At 35.0% G+C, this 12425-nt stretch overlaps 1 long non-coding RNA gene across 1 annotated transcript; it reads left to right on the top strand.

Moving 5' to 3' along the window:
- The first annotated feature begins 3311 nt into the window (after positions 1-3311).
- On the top strand, positions 3312-4300 carry LOC128553043 (uncharacterized). The gene is made up of 2 exons (XR_008369236.1): positions 3312-3888; positions 4170-4300. It is a non-coding gene; the product is annotated as an uncharacterized LOC128553043 (long non-coding RNA).
- Positions 4301-12425: the final 8125 nt, after the last annotated feature.

Below are 12425 nucleotides of genomic sequence, written 5' to 3'. Positions count from 1 at the left end.
TCAAGAAGATCTCCATAAATTAGAAACATGGGAAAGAGTCTGGCAAATGGAATTTAACCCTGACAAATGTGAAGTCCTTAGAGTAAGTAGGAAGGAAATCCCTTTATATATCCCTACAGGTTACACAATACAGAGTTAAAGTCCACCTCATCAGCTAAATACCTAGGAATAACTATCTCCAATGATTTGAACTGGTCACAACACATAGAAAACATAACTTCTAAGGCAACCTCTTCCCTTCGATTTATTCAGAGAAATGTCAAGACAGATAACATAAAGGTCAAAGAAGCTGCATACACCACCTATGTCCACCCCCAGCTAGAATACTGTTCAACTGTGTGGCATCCCTGGCAGAACACCCTCACCATAAACTTGAACGAGTCCAAAGGTCAGCAGCTAGGTATGTTATGAATGACTACAACTATACAAGCAGTGTAACTGAAATGTTGAAATCCTTAGAATGGAAAACTCTCCAGTATTGTAGGTTAAACTGTTCATTACTTATGTTTTACAAAGTAAGGACCCAGACCGTTGCAATTGACCAAGGTTACTTGACCCCCATTAGAAATCTGAACTACTTGATCCCAGGGATATAAACTAGGTATTTTTATTTAGGGGCCCAGATTGTCAAAAATAAACTTTTAACATTAAGTATATGGGCATTTTCTCTAACAATTGAAGGGCCCAGCCCAAAATCTAGGGGCCATGGGCTACTGGGCCCCTGCTAATTTATATCCCTGTGATCCCTTATTCCAGCACTCAATACTTTGCTAACTCTTATTTCCCTAGAACCATCCGTCTCTGGAACTCCCTCCCCACATCAGTCAAAGCTAGCCCCAGCCTCAGTATCTTTACAGAGAGGCTGGCGGCGGTCACTATGTAATTCTTCCATTCGGTCCTATTTTAACTGTAGCATACTGTCCTTTTATCTTTTACTTTTAATACTGTAATATACTAAATTTCTTTAACAACTGTTTCTCTGACAGCACCGACCAGTCATAATCGGAAATCGATTGTTGGTTGTACCGATGTAGATGTAGATGTAGACTTTGGGGTCACCAGGTCAAAGGTCACCAGGTCAAAGGTCAAGGTGCTGCGGGGGCATTTGTCACCGTTAGTGACAGCTCATGTCTCATCATAATTTTTGTGAACGAGTAAAATGGTAAAATCTGAAATTGAATAGGAGTAATTTTACTCCTGAAAATTTGTAAATGTGAAGAAAAAAAACAGAAATCAGTTTTATAACATATTTCTTGGGTGTAACACCCAGTTCAGTCTTAGACTAGTTCATAACTTTGTCATGACATCACCGTACATTAGGGGTCCTAACTGATCAATCAGAGAGCTGCATTTTAGGGTACCTACTAGTTTCCACTTGGGTATAACAAAGTATATTTACAATGAATATATAGTGGCTTTAGAAATAAAGATACACTTTTTTAGAAATCAAGATTTTTCACTGCAAATGCCCCAGATGATACTACAAACAACAAAATTTTAAAGTTTCATTGAAATCTTGTATGGATTTAATATCTTTATTTTAGTTTAAAGTTTGAGATTTTACACAGAGTCTATAATAAAGTCCGAGTAAAATGTAATCATTTCCCAAGTGAAATTAGTATCACTCCGCAATGTTTTGGACATGTTAAAGTTATGAATTCAGCATTCAAGTTTTTGATTCTTTTTCTCCCTTAGCTTGCTTTAGCTTCATACTCACTACCGAATCCAGTAGAATTATATTCAATATCCCTTTAACTGTTTTGGGGATAATTTTTTGTTGGTTTAATGAAAGGGGAGAGCGTTTGTTCACTTTTTACATTCTAAGATAGAGACATTTTTGTTGTTTACTCCACACCGGAAGTTGATATTTTAAATGGACACCACTTTAAAATACTCTACTGTACCATCAATATAATAATTCACAACTGTTTAATTTACGCATGCACTGAGTGTATAATATCATAGTTTAACCTAGGTTTATAGAGTACCATTCAATGCTTGTGAATGTTCAATGTGGGATAATTAATGCTGACTGTGCTCTGTTACGTTAAGCATCCAGACGATTCAGGTTTTGTTGATGCTAGTAAAAAATCATCCGTGCGTTTCTGTAATTTCATATATGTTTTTATACGCTTAAGAATTATCAGACTTGCGTATATGCAATATTTCAAAGCGTAATTTACGCTAATACACATCTTATCTGGAGCCCTGCTCATTTATAAACTTCGTTAAATTACAGTGAAACCTGAAACTTCAATGTTTTTCCATATTGACGTTCAAATTTCATATAGGGTGCATGAGTCATTGACTTTTTTAGCTTGACTATTCGACGAATAGGGGAACTATCCTACTCGCCCCGGCGTCGGTGTTAGTGTGAGCATCACACAAATGTTGAAGTTTGCGTACCACCCCAAATATTTTCAAAGTCCATTGAAATATTGCTTTCATATTTTGCATACTTGTTTACCATCATGACCCCAGTCCGTAAAAAGGAGGAGGCAACTCTATCAAGCATTTTGACTGAATTATGGCCCCTTTTTGACTTAGAATATGCTTATTGTAATGTTAAAGTTTTACTCATAGCTTATATTATACTATCAAGCACTGAGAATAGTTGAGTGCGCTGTCAACTGACAGCTCTTGTTTGATACTCAGTTTCATGCATTCCGTCGTGTGTAAAAGTTCTTTAACAGCAATATTTTCAATTTTACATAGGCTTAAGAACAAATTATGTAATAAAAAGATTATTAGACTTTCACCGAAATATATGCACTCGTTCTTTTGCCAAATGATATTGCGCTTCTAAAGTATCGCAATATTTCCGCTGCGGAACTCGAGCATATTTCTCGAAACAAATCTAATAACCTATAATTCTGGCGCTCTTGTTCTGGATGCACAGCTTATAACCTATAAATATTATTCATGGAGATTTATGAGGGCAGGACATTCAGATAGTGACAACTACCATTGTTTACATAGAACAAAGGTATATGGTAAATGAACATGGCAAATTTAAAGAGTTTTACAAACTTTTATTTTTGACCCCCAGTGAAACAAAAAAAGGCATTTGATTATGACTGAGGTGTAAGTTAAAAGCCCTTAACGAACATTAAAGAAACAAGATACATTGTAATGCATTGCAATTGTACCCGCCGCACATTGCGTTGGAATCATTTTTGGTCGATTATTTTGTATGCCTGCAATGAAAATTCACCGATTACGGAGAAATAGTTTTTGCTTGACAGTGTCATACTTAAGATTTGATGCAAACATGCTCAGGGGTCGTTTTGTACAAGATTTTACCATTTCCCAGTAAACACCTGACGTCGTATCGACGTTGGTTAGACGTTGGATTTTGGTCGCGACGTCGGCGACTCGAATCCAACGTCTAACCAACGTCATATCCACGACGTCTAATAGATGTCAGACTTAGACGTCTAGAAGACGTTGGAATTAGGTTGGATAGAAAGTCTGATAAATGTTATGAATTATAAAACTTTTAAACTAGTATAATTTTGCTAGTATAGTTTCAAGATATTTACTATTTATTATATAATGTTTTCATAAAGGCCTGGACATGCGCTTATAAATAATAGTTCATTCGCACATCAAATATTGTTAATTATATTATAATATCGCATGAGATTGTTTATTTTCGGAAACGGATTTGTTCACGAATTTTAAATTGTTCAAGATAAAAGTGCATTCTATACACATGTATAAATTATTCTACCTAAGGCTCTTCTCTTCTACACATGTTAATTTATTAGTCATACATCCGCGAGATAAGCCTGCATCGGTTTACACAGTCTTCCTGTAATTTGATATTTGTTGGGATAAGATAGAGCAAGTTTATAAATACTTTACACAAAGGGAGGGATCCGCAACGTGAGTAACAGATTTTTAAAAATTATACTTATTTTAATAGTTATACTGATTAATGTTCCGTATTTTTTCACAGACTGATGCATATTTGTTTGTAAAGCAATTTCAATTAACACCAAACATTTTTACATTTTACGAAATTATAGAAGATTTTTCATAGAATTTAAAATATTACATATTTGTTTTGCACTTAGTAATTAAGCTCTTATTAATAGCACTAGTATATTTATATAAATTTTCTATTTTTATGAAATGATGAAACTGACAAATTTTATACATTTCAGATGGAAATATTAACGGAGTTGAAGAATCATGCAAAACTGACGAAACTTGAAAGTTTCAATTATCGGATTACTTTTTGGACTTATTGTATTTGACTTACGTCGTCATAATATAAAATAAAGATGATAAAATACATGTGTTGATCACTTGTTAGACCGCAAATTACGTAGAAAATTTGGTCAGATTTTGGTTGAAAAGTGGTTAGATTTAGGTTGGAAAATGGTCGGATTGCGACGTCTAGCCAACGTCGGAATCCGACGTCTAAACGGTTTGCAAATCCAACCAAAATCCGACGTCGGGGTCCGACGTCTATACGACGTCTAACCGATGTCAAATGCCTACTGGGTTTTTATGTAAATTCTACAAAAACGGCAGTCCCTCATCAAACTGTACAGAAGTGTTTACATTAATGACAAAGAATTGCACTGAACAAGTGTTTGTGGCTGGAAGAGTACACATGTGGGCTCCTGTCTCACTGGTTGTTTTCAGTCAAACGTGAAACACTCATTAGAAAAAGTACCAATGACAGCGTAAATGTAGTCAGCGGGCCATATTTCTCCACCCCTTAGAGATGGAACCACCGCTTGTGCGAAAGCTATGGCCAGTGTGGATATGAATTAGTATGTAAACAATGGGGATTGAAAATGGCTTAACATGAAAGGGCTATTTGTTTAGTTTTTAACTATGAAGTGCTATTTTTTGTGCATTGTACAGATGGGTATAACCACATTGGCACTTCTCCCAGGAAAAAAGTTAATATTTAGTGTCTTGTGCCTTTGTATTCCATCACTGTCCAAGTATAAAACACCCCAAACCCCACCTTATATCCCTCTCCTGACAAATCTTTAAATTTTACTTGCAAGCAACTCTTCTGATCTAGAACTTCTGGCATATATTGCCCATCTTTGCATAGCTCTTGTTTAATTTGTTTATTTTTAGGCCTAAATTAAAAAATGGTTTGTTACAGTGCTCTGACCGACCCATCAAAATAGTATCTGAATATCTGTCTCTTCAACTAGTCTGCACCTGTCAGACACTAAAAAAGTCTTGTACATATACACCTAGTGTGCACTTGTAAATAATAGCACTTAGTGAGCACAGTTCATATAAAAAGGAAAATTACCTCTCCGGAGGGTGCGCCTATACAAAAGGCGGAAGTTACCTGAACAATACAATACACGGCTACTAAACGCTAGCGCCACCACCGAATTGTGGTGATAAGGAAAAGAGCTATCGACATTTCCGTGGTGCAGCTATCGCCCGTTTCTATCTGTAAACACGTGAGTACAATTTATATTTTATCTTATATTTTTATTGATAGAACTTTTTTCGAAAATCGGAGAATGTAGTTCCGTGTAACAACACTTTTACTACAGGTTGGCTGTTATTTCATTAAAATAGTATGCAAATTGTGGTGTCAGGAGCTTTTCTCCCGAATCTGACAGTGGCATATTTTCATATCAGCAAGTATTCGAACACCATTCCGATGAATAGACACACTATAAGAACATACTTGCGCATGCAAATGGTGTAGAAATGAATTACACGTATTCCCACACATCAATGAATTACGAAAAACACAGTAAAAAATTAAAACACGACTATTTTCGAAAGTGGTGGCGTTATCACTCAAGTGGTGGCGCTATACTGTAGTGGTGGCGCTGTTGTATATGATCAGTGGCTAATATATTCAATTTTAATATATAAAAATGTCTGTCTGCAAGCCACGGAAATTTCTACAATAATCGATGATATCAACCTATCCCACACTATACTAAAATTACGTTACTCAACAAAATACATAAATAAAATAATCTACATATATATGGATTCAGATTGTACATGTAAGCCCTAATTGATTAATCATATTTAATCGATTGGAATTGAAAATGTACTGTATTCACTTTTCAGAAATAACTGTGAAAGTAAGGTCTTTTGTTTACAATGACGTGCAAACAACGTATAAAAATAAAGGGAAGTAACTTTCAGAATATTAATATAAAAATAAATTCTACACTGTCTTCAAATTATTGCCTGGACACAAATCTTCGTTTGAAATAAAGGTATTGCTACTATTTTTTTGTGACCTGAATAAATATTTACTTTGACTACATGTGTCCCAAGGGTCTGTGAGTATTTTGTTCTCTTTTTTTTTTGGGATAGAGAATGTTTCATAAAGGTAAATACACTATGATCGTGTTTTTCTTTCTTTAATAACATAATTATTTGCAGGAAAATGATCGATTAGAAAAATGTTGCGTTTGTTTTGTTCTGGACGCGTCAGCAGTTCGTATTATTGAATGTCGTAACAGCTCCACCACTACTGTATAGCGCCATCACTAGAGTTATAGCGCCACCACTTTTAAAAATCCTGGTATATTTCTTCTAACCCGAGATTCTATTATTCATGGTGTGTGCGTATATAATTATTTATCATTTCTGCACCATTTGCATGCGCAGGTATGTTCTTACAGTGTGTCTATTCATCGGAATGGTGTTCGAATACTTGCCGATATGAAAATGTACCACAGTCAGATTCCGGAGAAAAGCTCCTGACACCACAATTTGCGTAATATTTTAATGAAATAACAGCCAACCTGTAGTAAAAGTGTTGTTACACGGAACTACATTCTCCGATTTTCGAAAAAAGTTCTATCAATGAAAATATAAGATAAAATATAAATTGTACTCACGTGTTTACAAATAGAAACGGGCGATAGCTGCACCACGGAAATGTTGATAGCTCTTTTCCTTATCACCACAATTCGGTGGTGGCGCTAGCGTTTAGTAGCCGTGCAATACATGGCGGCTAAAGTTCAAAGGAAAGGTTCTGATAGGCATTTGGCCTTTGATGTAGGATGAAAGGAAGCTCTGTTTGACAGCTAAATGTTGTGATGTATCATTATGTGATGCAATTTGACCTAATTCTACCAGATTTGTGCAACTTATGTATTAACTAATACACTGTTGATTTTAAAGGGCTTAGATAATTTATGGATTTGCAATTGAAGTGCTGTGAATTTCGTTTTTTTTTTTTTTTTACCTTACTTTAAGGAACTAAACCACAATTTTACGTGCATACACGTACTTCAGATTGTGTTTAAAAGTGAAGCCTGTCAATTTTCACTATAAAACAGAGACTAAAAAAAAAAAAAAAGTATATATGAGTTCAAGCTCCACAGCTGATTAAGGTCATTCTCGTCTACAAAGACCTGGATTCAAGGATGGGATGGGGGAGGCTTATGTCGCTCCTCTGCCCCTAGTGGCCTGAGAAATGACTTTTAATTGTTGTTCAAAGTTTTGACCAAAAAAATGCACCAGAACCCACCATTTCTTACTTGTATTAAAAAAGTTCCTGAATCGTCGGTCTTCTATACCTACTGTCAAATGTTGAACTATAGTATGGTTTTTATAATTATGAAACCATCTCTTCCTGTGTCCAGATTAATGATATTGGGTACTCAGAATTTTAGACAAAAGATGTAACAGTTGCCACCATTTCATTCCAAGCAAAGATGTAAAAGAGGCCACCATTTCGTTCCCATCAAAAGATAAGCTGAGGCCACCATTTCATTCCTGTCACATGATATAACAGAGGCCACCATTTCATTTCTATCATTAAAAAGAAGATGTAAAAACGGGCCACTGTTTCATTCATACCAGTGGAAGAACGGCAAACATTTTTCAATACCTACCTCTTTCCCCACCCCCACCCACACCAGCACCAGGTTGAGCAGCTTTGGAGGTCTGCAGTGAGGTCATTATAAACCTTCTATCTCTACCTGTGTCCAGATTAATGACATTTGAATACTCAAAACTCATAACAGAGCCCACCCTTTCATTTCTGTCAAAAGATGTAACAGAGACCACCCTTTCATTCCTATCAAATATGTAACAGAGGCCACCATTTCATTCCTAACCAAAGATGTAATAGAGGCCACTATTTCATTCCTGTTAAAAGATGTAACAGGGGCCACTATTTCATTCATATATATTTCTAACATTTCCAGGGGGAGGACAGCGAACATTCTTCTTTACCTACCTCTCCCCACCCCACCTCACCATCAAGAGGTTGGACAGCTTTGGAGGTCAGCAGTGAGGTCATTATAAACCTTCTGTTTCTTCCTGTATCCAGATTAATGACATTTGAACACTTAAAACTTAGACCAAAAATGCATCAGAGGCCATAATTTCATACACAAAGGGTCTGACAGCACCTGTAGTAAGAACAACTGTCCTGTAAAAGATTTTAGGGAATGAGGGTTGGAAGTGTTGAGATTGTTTGTTGCATTTTTTGTCTATATATCCACAGTTCCAGTGTCATTCAGTTTACAAAAAATTTGATTGTAAAATGTAAGATCTGGTTGAAAAAAGTCTGCATGCAAGCATGTGCAAGTTTGTGCTCTGTGAAATTATTGGTAGAATTTGTCAGCCATGCATGTTCTTACTTTAAAAAAAAAATCCCTACCTACCTACCCACTCCTAAAATTCTGGGTCAGAGAACTACAAACAAACATTTCTTGTAAATTTAGGCCTTAAGTCTTGTGTGTTTCAGATTTTTAAATGAGTCGTCTCCCTTTATTTACCTTGTATTTTGTGTGCATTCAGATGTAATAACCCAAGGTCAGAATATTTCCCGCTCATTTCCTTTAATTTCATTGGTTAAGGCATTGCAGATTATCTGGTCATTGCCTTTAGCCTTGTGTGTAACTGCAAACTTGTGATTTGTGCATTGATTATATTAAATTGATTTGAAAATTGATGGATTATGATACAGGTTAGGTGATTTTACTAACATGTTCATTGGCCTCATAAACTGCCCAGTTATTATTTCATCTTTTCAACTTTTGGCTCATTATGTTTTGACAGTTTGGTAATATTTTGAGCAAGTGGATGTTTCATATAAATGGAAGTCTTCCCTGTACCACAGTCTCATTCTTAATTTACACAATAGGAGAGATCGCCGTGACGTCACGCGTTAACATCTGTTTATCTGGTGGTTGGCAAAACAAATCATTTTAACACCGTTTGCGTATTGAATCAGAATTTTTAATTTTTAATAACTTTTTTGCTCATTTATGGATTTTCAAAATTCAAAAAGATTTTGAAATACTAACAATCTTCATATTTTTGTATCCAAATATCTTTTTTCAATCAATAACCGTTTTAAATGACATATAATTTTAAAAGCGGTGTAGTGATTTTCACAACCTTTAGAAAAACAGTGTAAGTTAAGCGTTCATAATTAATCCATTTTATTTCGAAATAACAATTAAAAGTAATCAATAAATTGCTTGTTTTATAACCTATCCATTGATCAAAAAATTATTTATTTAATTTGTGTTTTAAGAAAGTTTAGACCGTTAGAAAAACATCACTGTTTACAAAAAACATGGACGGTCGGCTTCTGCCCACCCGATCACTGTCTTATCAGTTCTAAAAATAGAATTTGTATACAAACACGATCTCTCCTATAAGCCATTTATTATTTATCAAAAATAGATTGTGAAGTGTGATGTGTGCTCTGTTGAGATTACCATTGTTGAGCAAAGTCATTACTTGGTATTTGGACAAAGGGGAATAAAAACACTTGGATGTTATGTCAATTTTTTGGGAAAACAGCATGATTTGAAATTCCAAGTGAGAAAAGGCCTGTAAACTATAATCACAGAAGAAGAAAAACCTGGTCTATGATTAAACTTTGTGTTATTTAATTGATTCAGTAATATATAAATAAAATCAACATCAAAACTTTAGTTATTGATCATAAAGTTCACATTTGCTGGTCTAGGAAAGTGGAATATTTACAGATTATCTGTAAATTTACAGATAATCTATAAATTTACAGATTTTTCAGTCTGTAAATTTACAGATTGTGTGTATGAAAACTGATGAAATTACATTTATTCTCAAAACTGCAGCTTAGAATTAATTGGTTTATTTACAGCATGCATAAATTAAGGTAATTTGTGGGTTTCAGCCATTTTTGTTGACTTGTGTTTTTGGCATTTTAAGAAAAATCAAGATCAACAGAAATGACTGAAAGTTACAATTGACCATTATTTATACATACCATAAGTAAATCAATTAATTTCAAGCGGCGATTTCATTTCTAAATATAATTTTAGCAGTTTTCAAACACTTTATCTGTAAATTTACAGATTGAAAAATTTGTAAATTTATAGATCATCTGTAAATTTACAGATAATCTGTAAATATTCCACTTTCCTAGACCTGATTTGTGTACAGAGTCATGTTTGGCTATTTGACGAAACTTATAAAGAAGAAAAAAAATCCCTGTACATATTGTCCTGTACAAATCTTATCACCTGAAAACATAAACTGCCATTCTTGCATAAAAACTGTTTTTTTGCTCATTTCAGGCATGTACAAATAGGAGCATCTGCTGTTTTTGAACATGTTGGATATCATATGCTGCTCCGGGTCCAGTGAAGACGAAATATGGACACAGAATCGGTTAAAGACATTTAGCTGAAAGGTCTGAAACTTACAGAATCTTTTCATCTCTTTTGATTAAATATCTTTTATTTCAAATTGCAATAAGTGCTTCCTCTCTTGATACGCAACTGCATTAACGTTCCATATGATTGTATTATTATGCGTGTTTGACTCAAAAACAGCATTTAGAAAAATACAGTCATTTTTGTCGTGCCTGCTTGCGGAAGCAAAGACATAGTTGTCCAAATGGCTGTTCGGTATATGTGCATGCATGCGTCCATGCATGCGTCTGTCCAGATTTGTTTGTCCGTACCATAACTTTGACATGCATGGAGCAATCATTTAAATTTGGCATGAATGTTAACCTCAGTGAGATGGAGTGTCATGCACAAACTGAAGGTTCCTATCTCAAAGGTCAAGGTCACATTTGGAGGTCAAGGGTTAAATTCAATAATGACTTTGTCCGGAGCATTTCTTTTTCATGCATGGAGGGATTTTGATATAACTTGGCACAATTGTTCACCATCATGAGAGTGTCATGTGCAAGAACCTAGAATTCCTTCCCTTTGTTGTTACTATAAATAGCTTATATTGTAACTTTTTTATGACTGGTCGTAGGGAAAAATCAAGACCACTTTTCTGAAGTACAATATGCATGTCACATCCAATTTGAGGTGTATTTTGACCTATCTCTACTGGTAAGGATTTTCATGTGGACTTAGATTTTTTAAAGATTTACTTCCCTTTGTTGTTACTATAAATAACTTTTATTGTAACTTTTTGAAATCATTTTTTATTTGGCATAAATGTTTGCCTCGGTGAGACAGGGTGTCATGTGCAACTCCTAGTCCTTTTGACAGCTGGTGGGCTCGGCATTGCCCGTGGGTATCTAGTTAGAATTAATTTGCACAAAGAAAGTTGACATTCACACTAAACTTGTTTAAATGTTTCTTTCTATTGGTTAAAGGTCAGTAATTCAAATTCTTCTTTGTTTCATATAAAAAACGACAACTTCAGGTCGTCTTTACGTATCTTTAGGGAACATCACTTTTTCCTACACCTATTTTTCATGGAAGTTCTATCACAAATTAACGAAAAAATGAAAAGAAAATAGGGGGTTATATAGTTCCTTGTGAAATGCCAGTCAGTTGTGGTCTGCTACCCTAAAAATGGCGCATATTTGCTCTCGTCCGCGCAATAAACACCTACTTCCGGTTTCGATCTGCAAAACTTGCCATGTGGGGTGTATCAACATGAAAACCGTCTCATTTCATGCAGAATGTATTCTAGTAGTGAAAAATGGTGATTAAAGCACTCGTTCTACACGAATTTGCGCAAAAAATGGGAAAATTAGGATCTATTTATTATGGACTTTTTTCGACTACACCACGGAAGCACATTTTCGACCGAATTACTGACCTTATTCCTATAAGAAATGTTTCTTATCAAATATCACACAATTTTCATGCCTATTTTCAAGAAAGATGTAATGCCAAACATATTGCCAAGTTTCATTGTGAAATTTCAAGATTTTAGAGAAATATAGACATTTAATAGAAGCCACCCCCTACCAATTTACTGGGCTAAATTATGACCCTATGGTCCTTTTATTGTATATTTTGGTAAAAGTTTCACTCGTTTGCATTATTTTTCACTTGGATTCTGAAATATCATTCATTCCGTCATGAATAAGACCCAGAAGGATGCATTTTGTGCATTTTCTGACATTCTGGAGACAAAATATTGGCTTTTTAATCCCAGAAATCGCTGCTGAATAGGCGCATCTACTCAAATATGGT

Source organism: Mercenaria mercenaria, unplaced genomic scaffold (assembly GCF_021730395.1).
Source record: "Mercenaria mercenaria strain notata unplaced genomic scaffold, MADL_Memer_1 contig_3418, whole genome shotgun sequence".
In the NCBI taxonomy this organism is placed as follows: Eukaryota; Metazoa; Mollusca; class Bivalvia; order Venerida; family Veneridae; genus Mercenaria; species Mercenaria mercenaria.
Note: the sequence above shows the minus strand (reverse complement) of the source record. Positions and strands in the feature narration are given on the sequence as shown.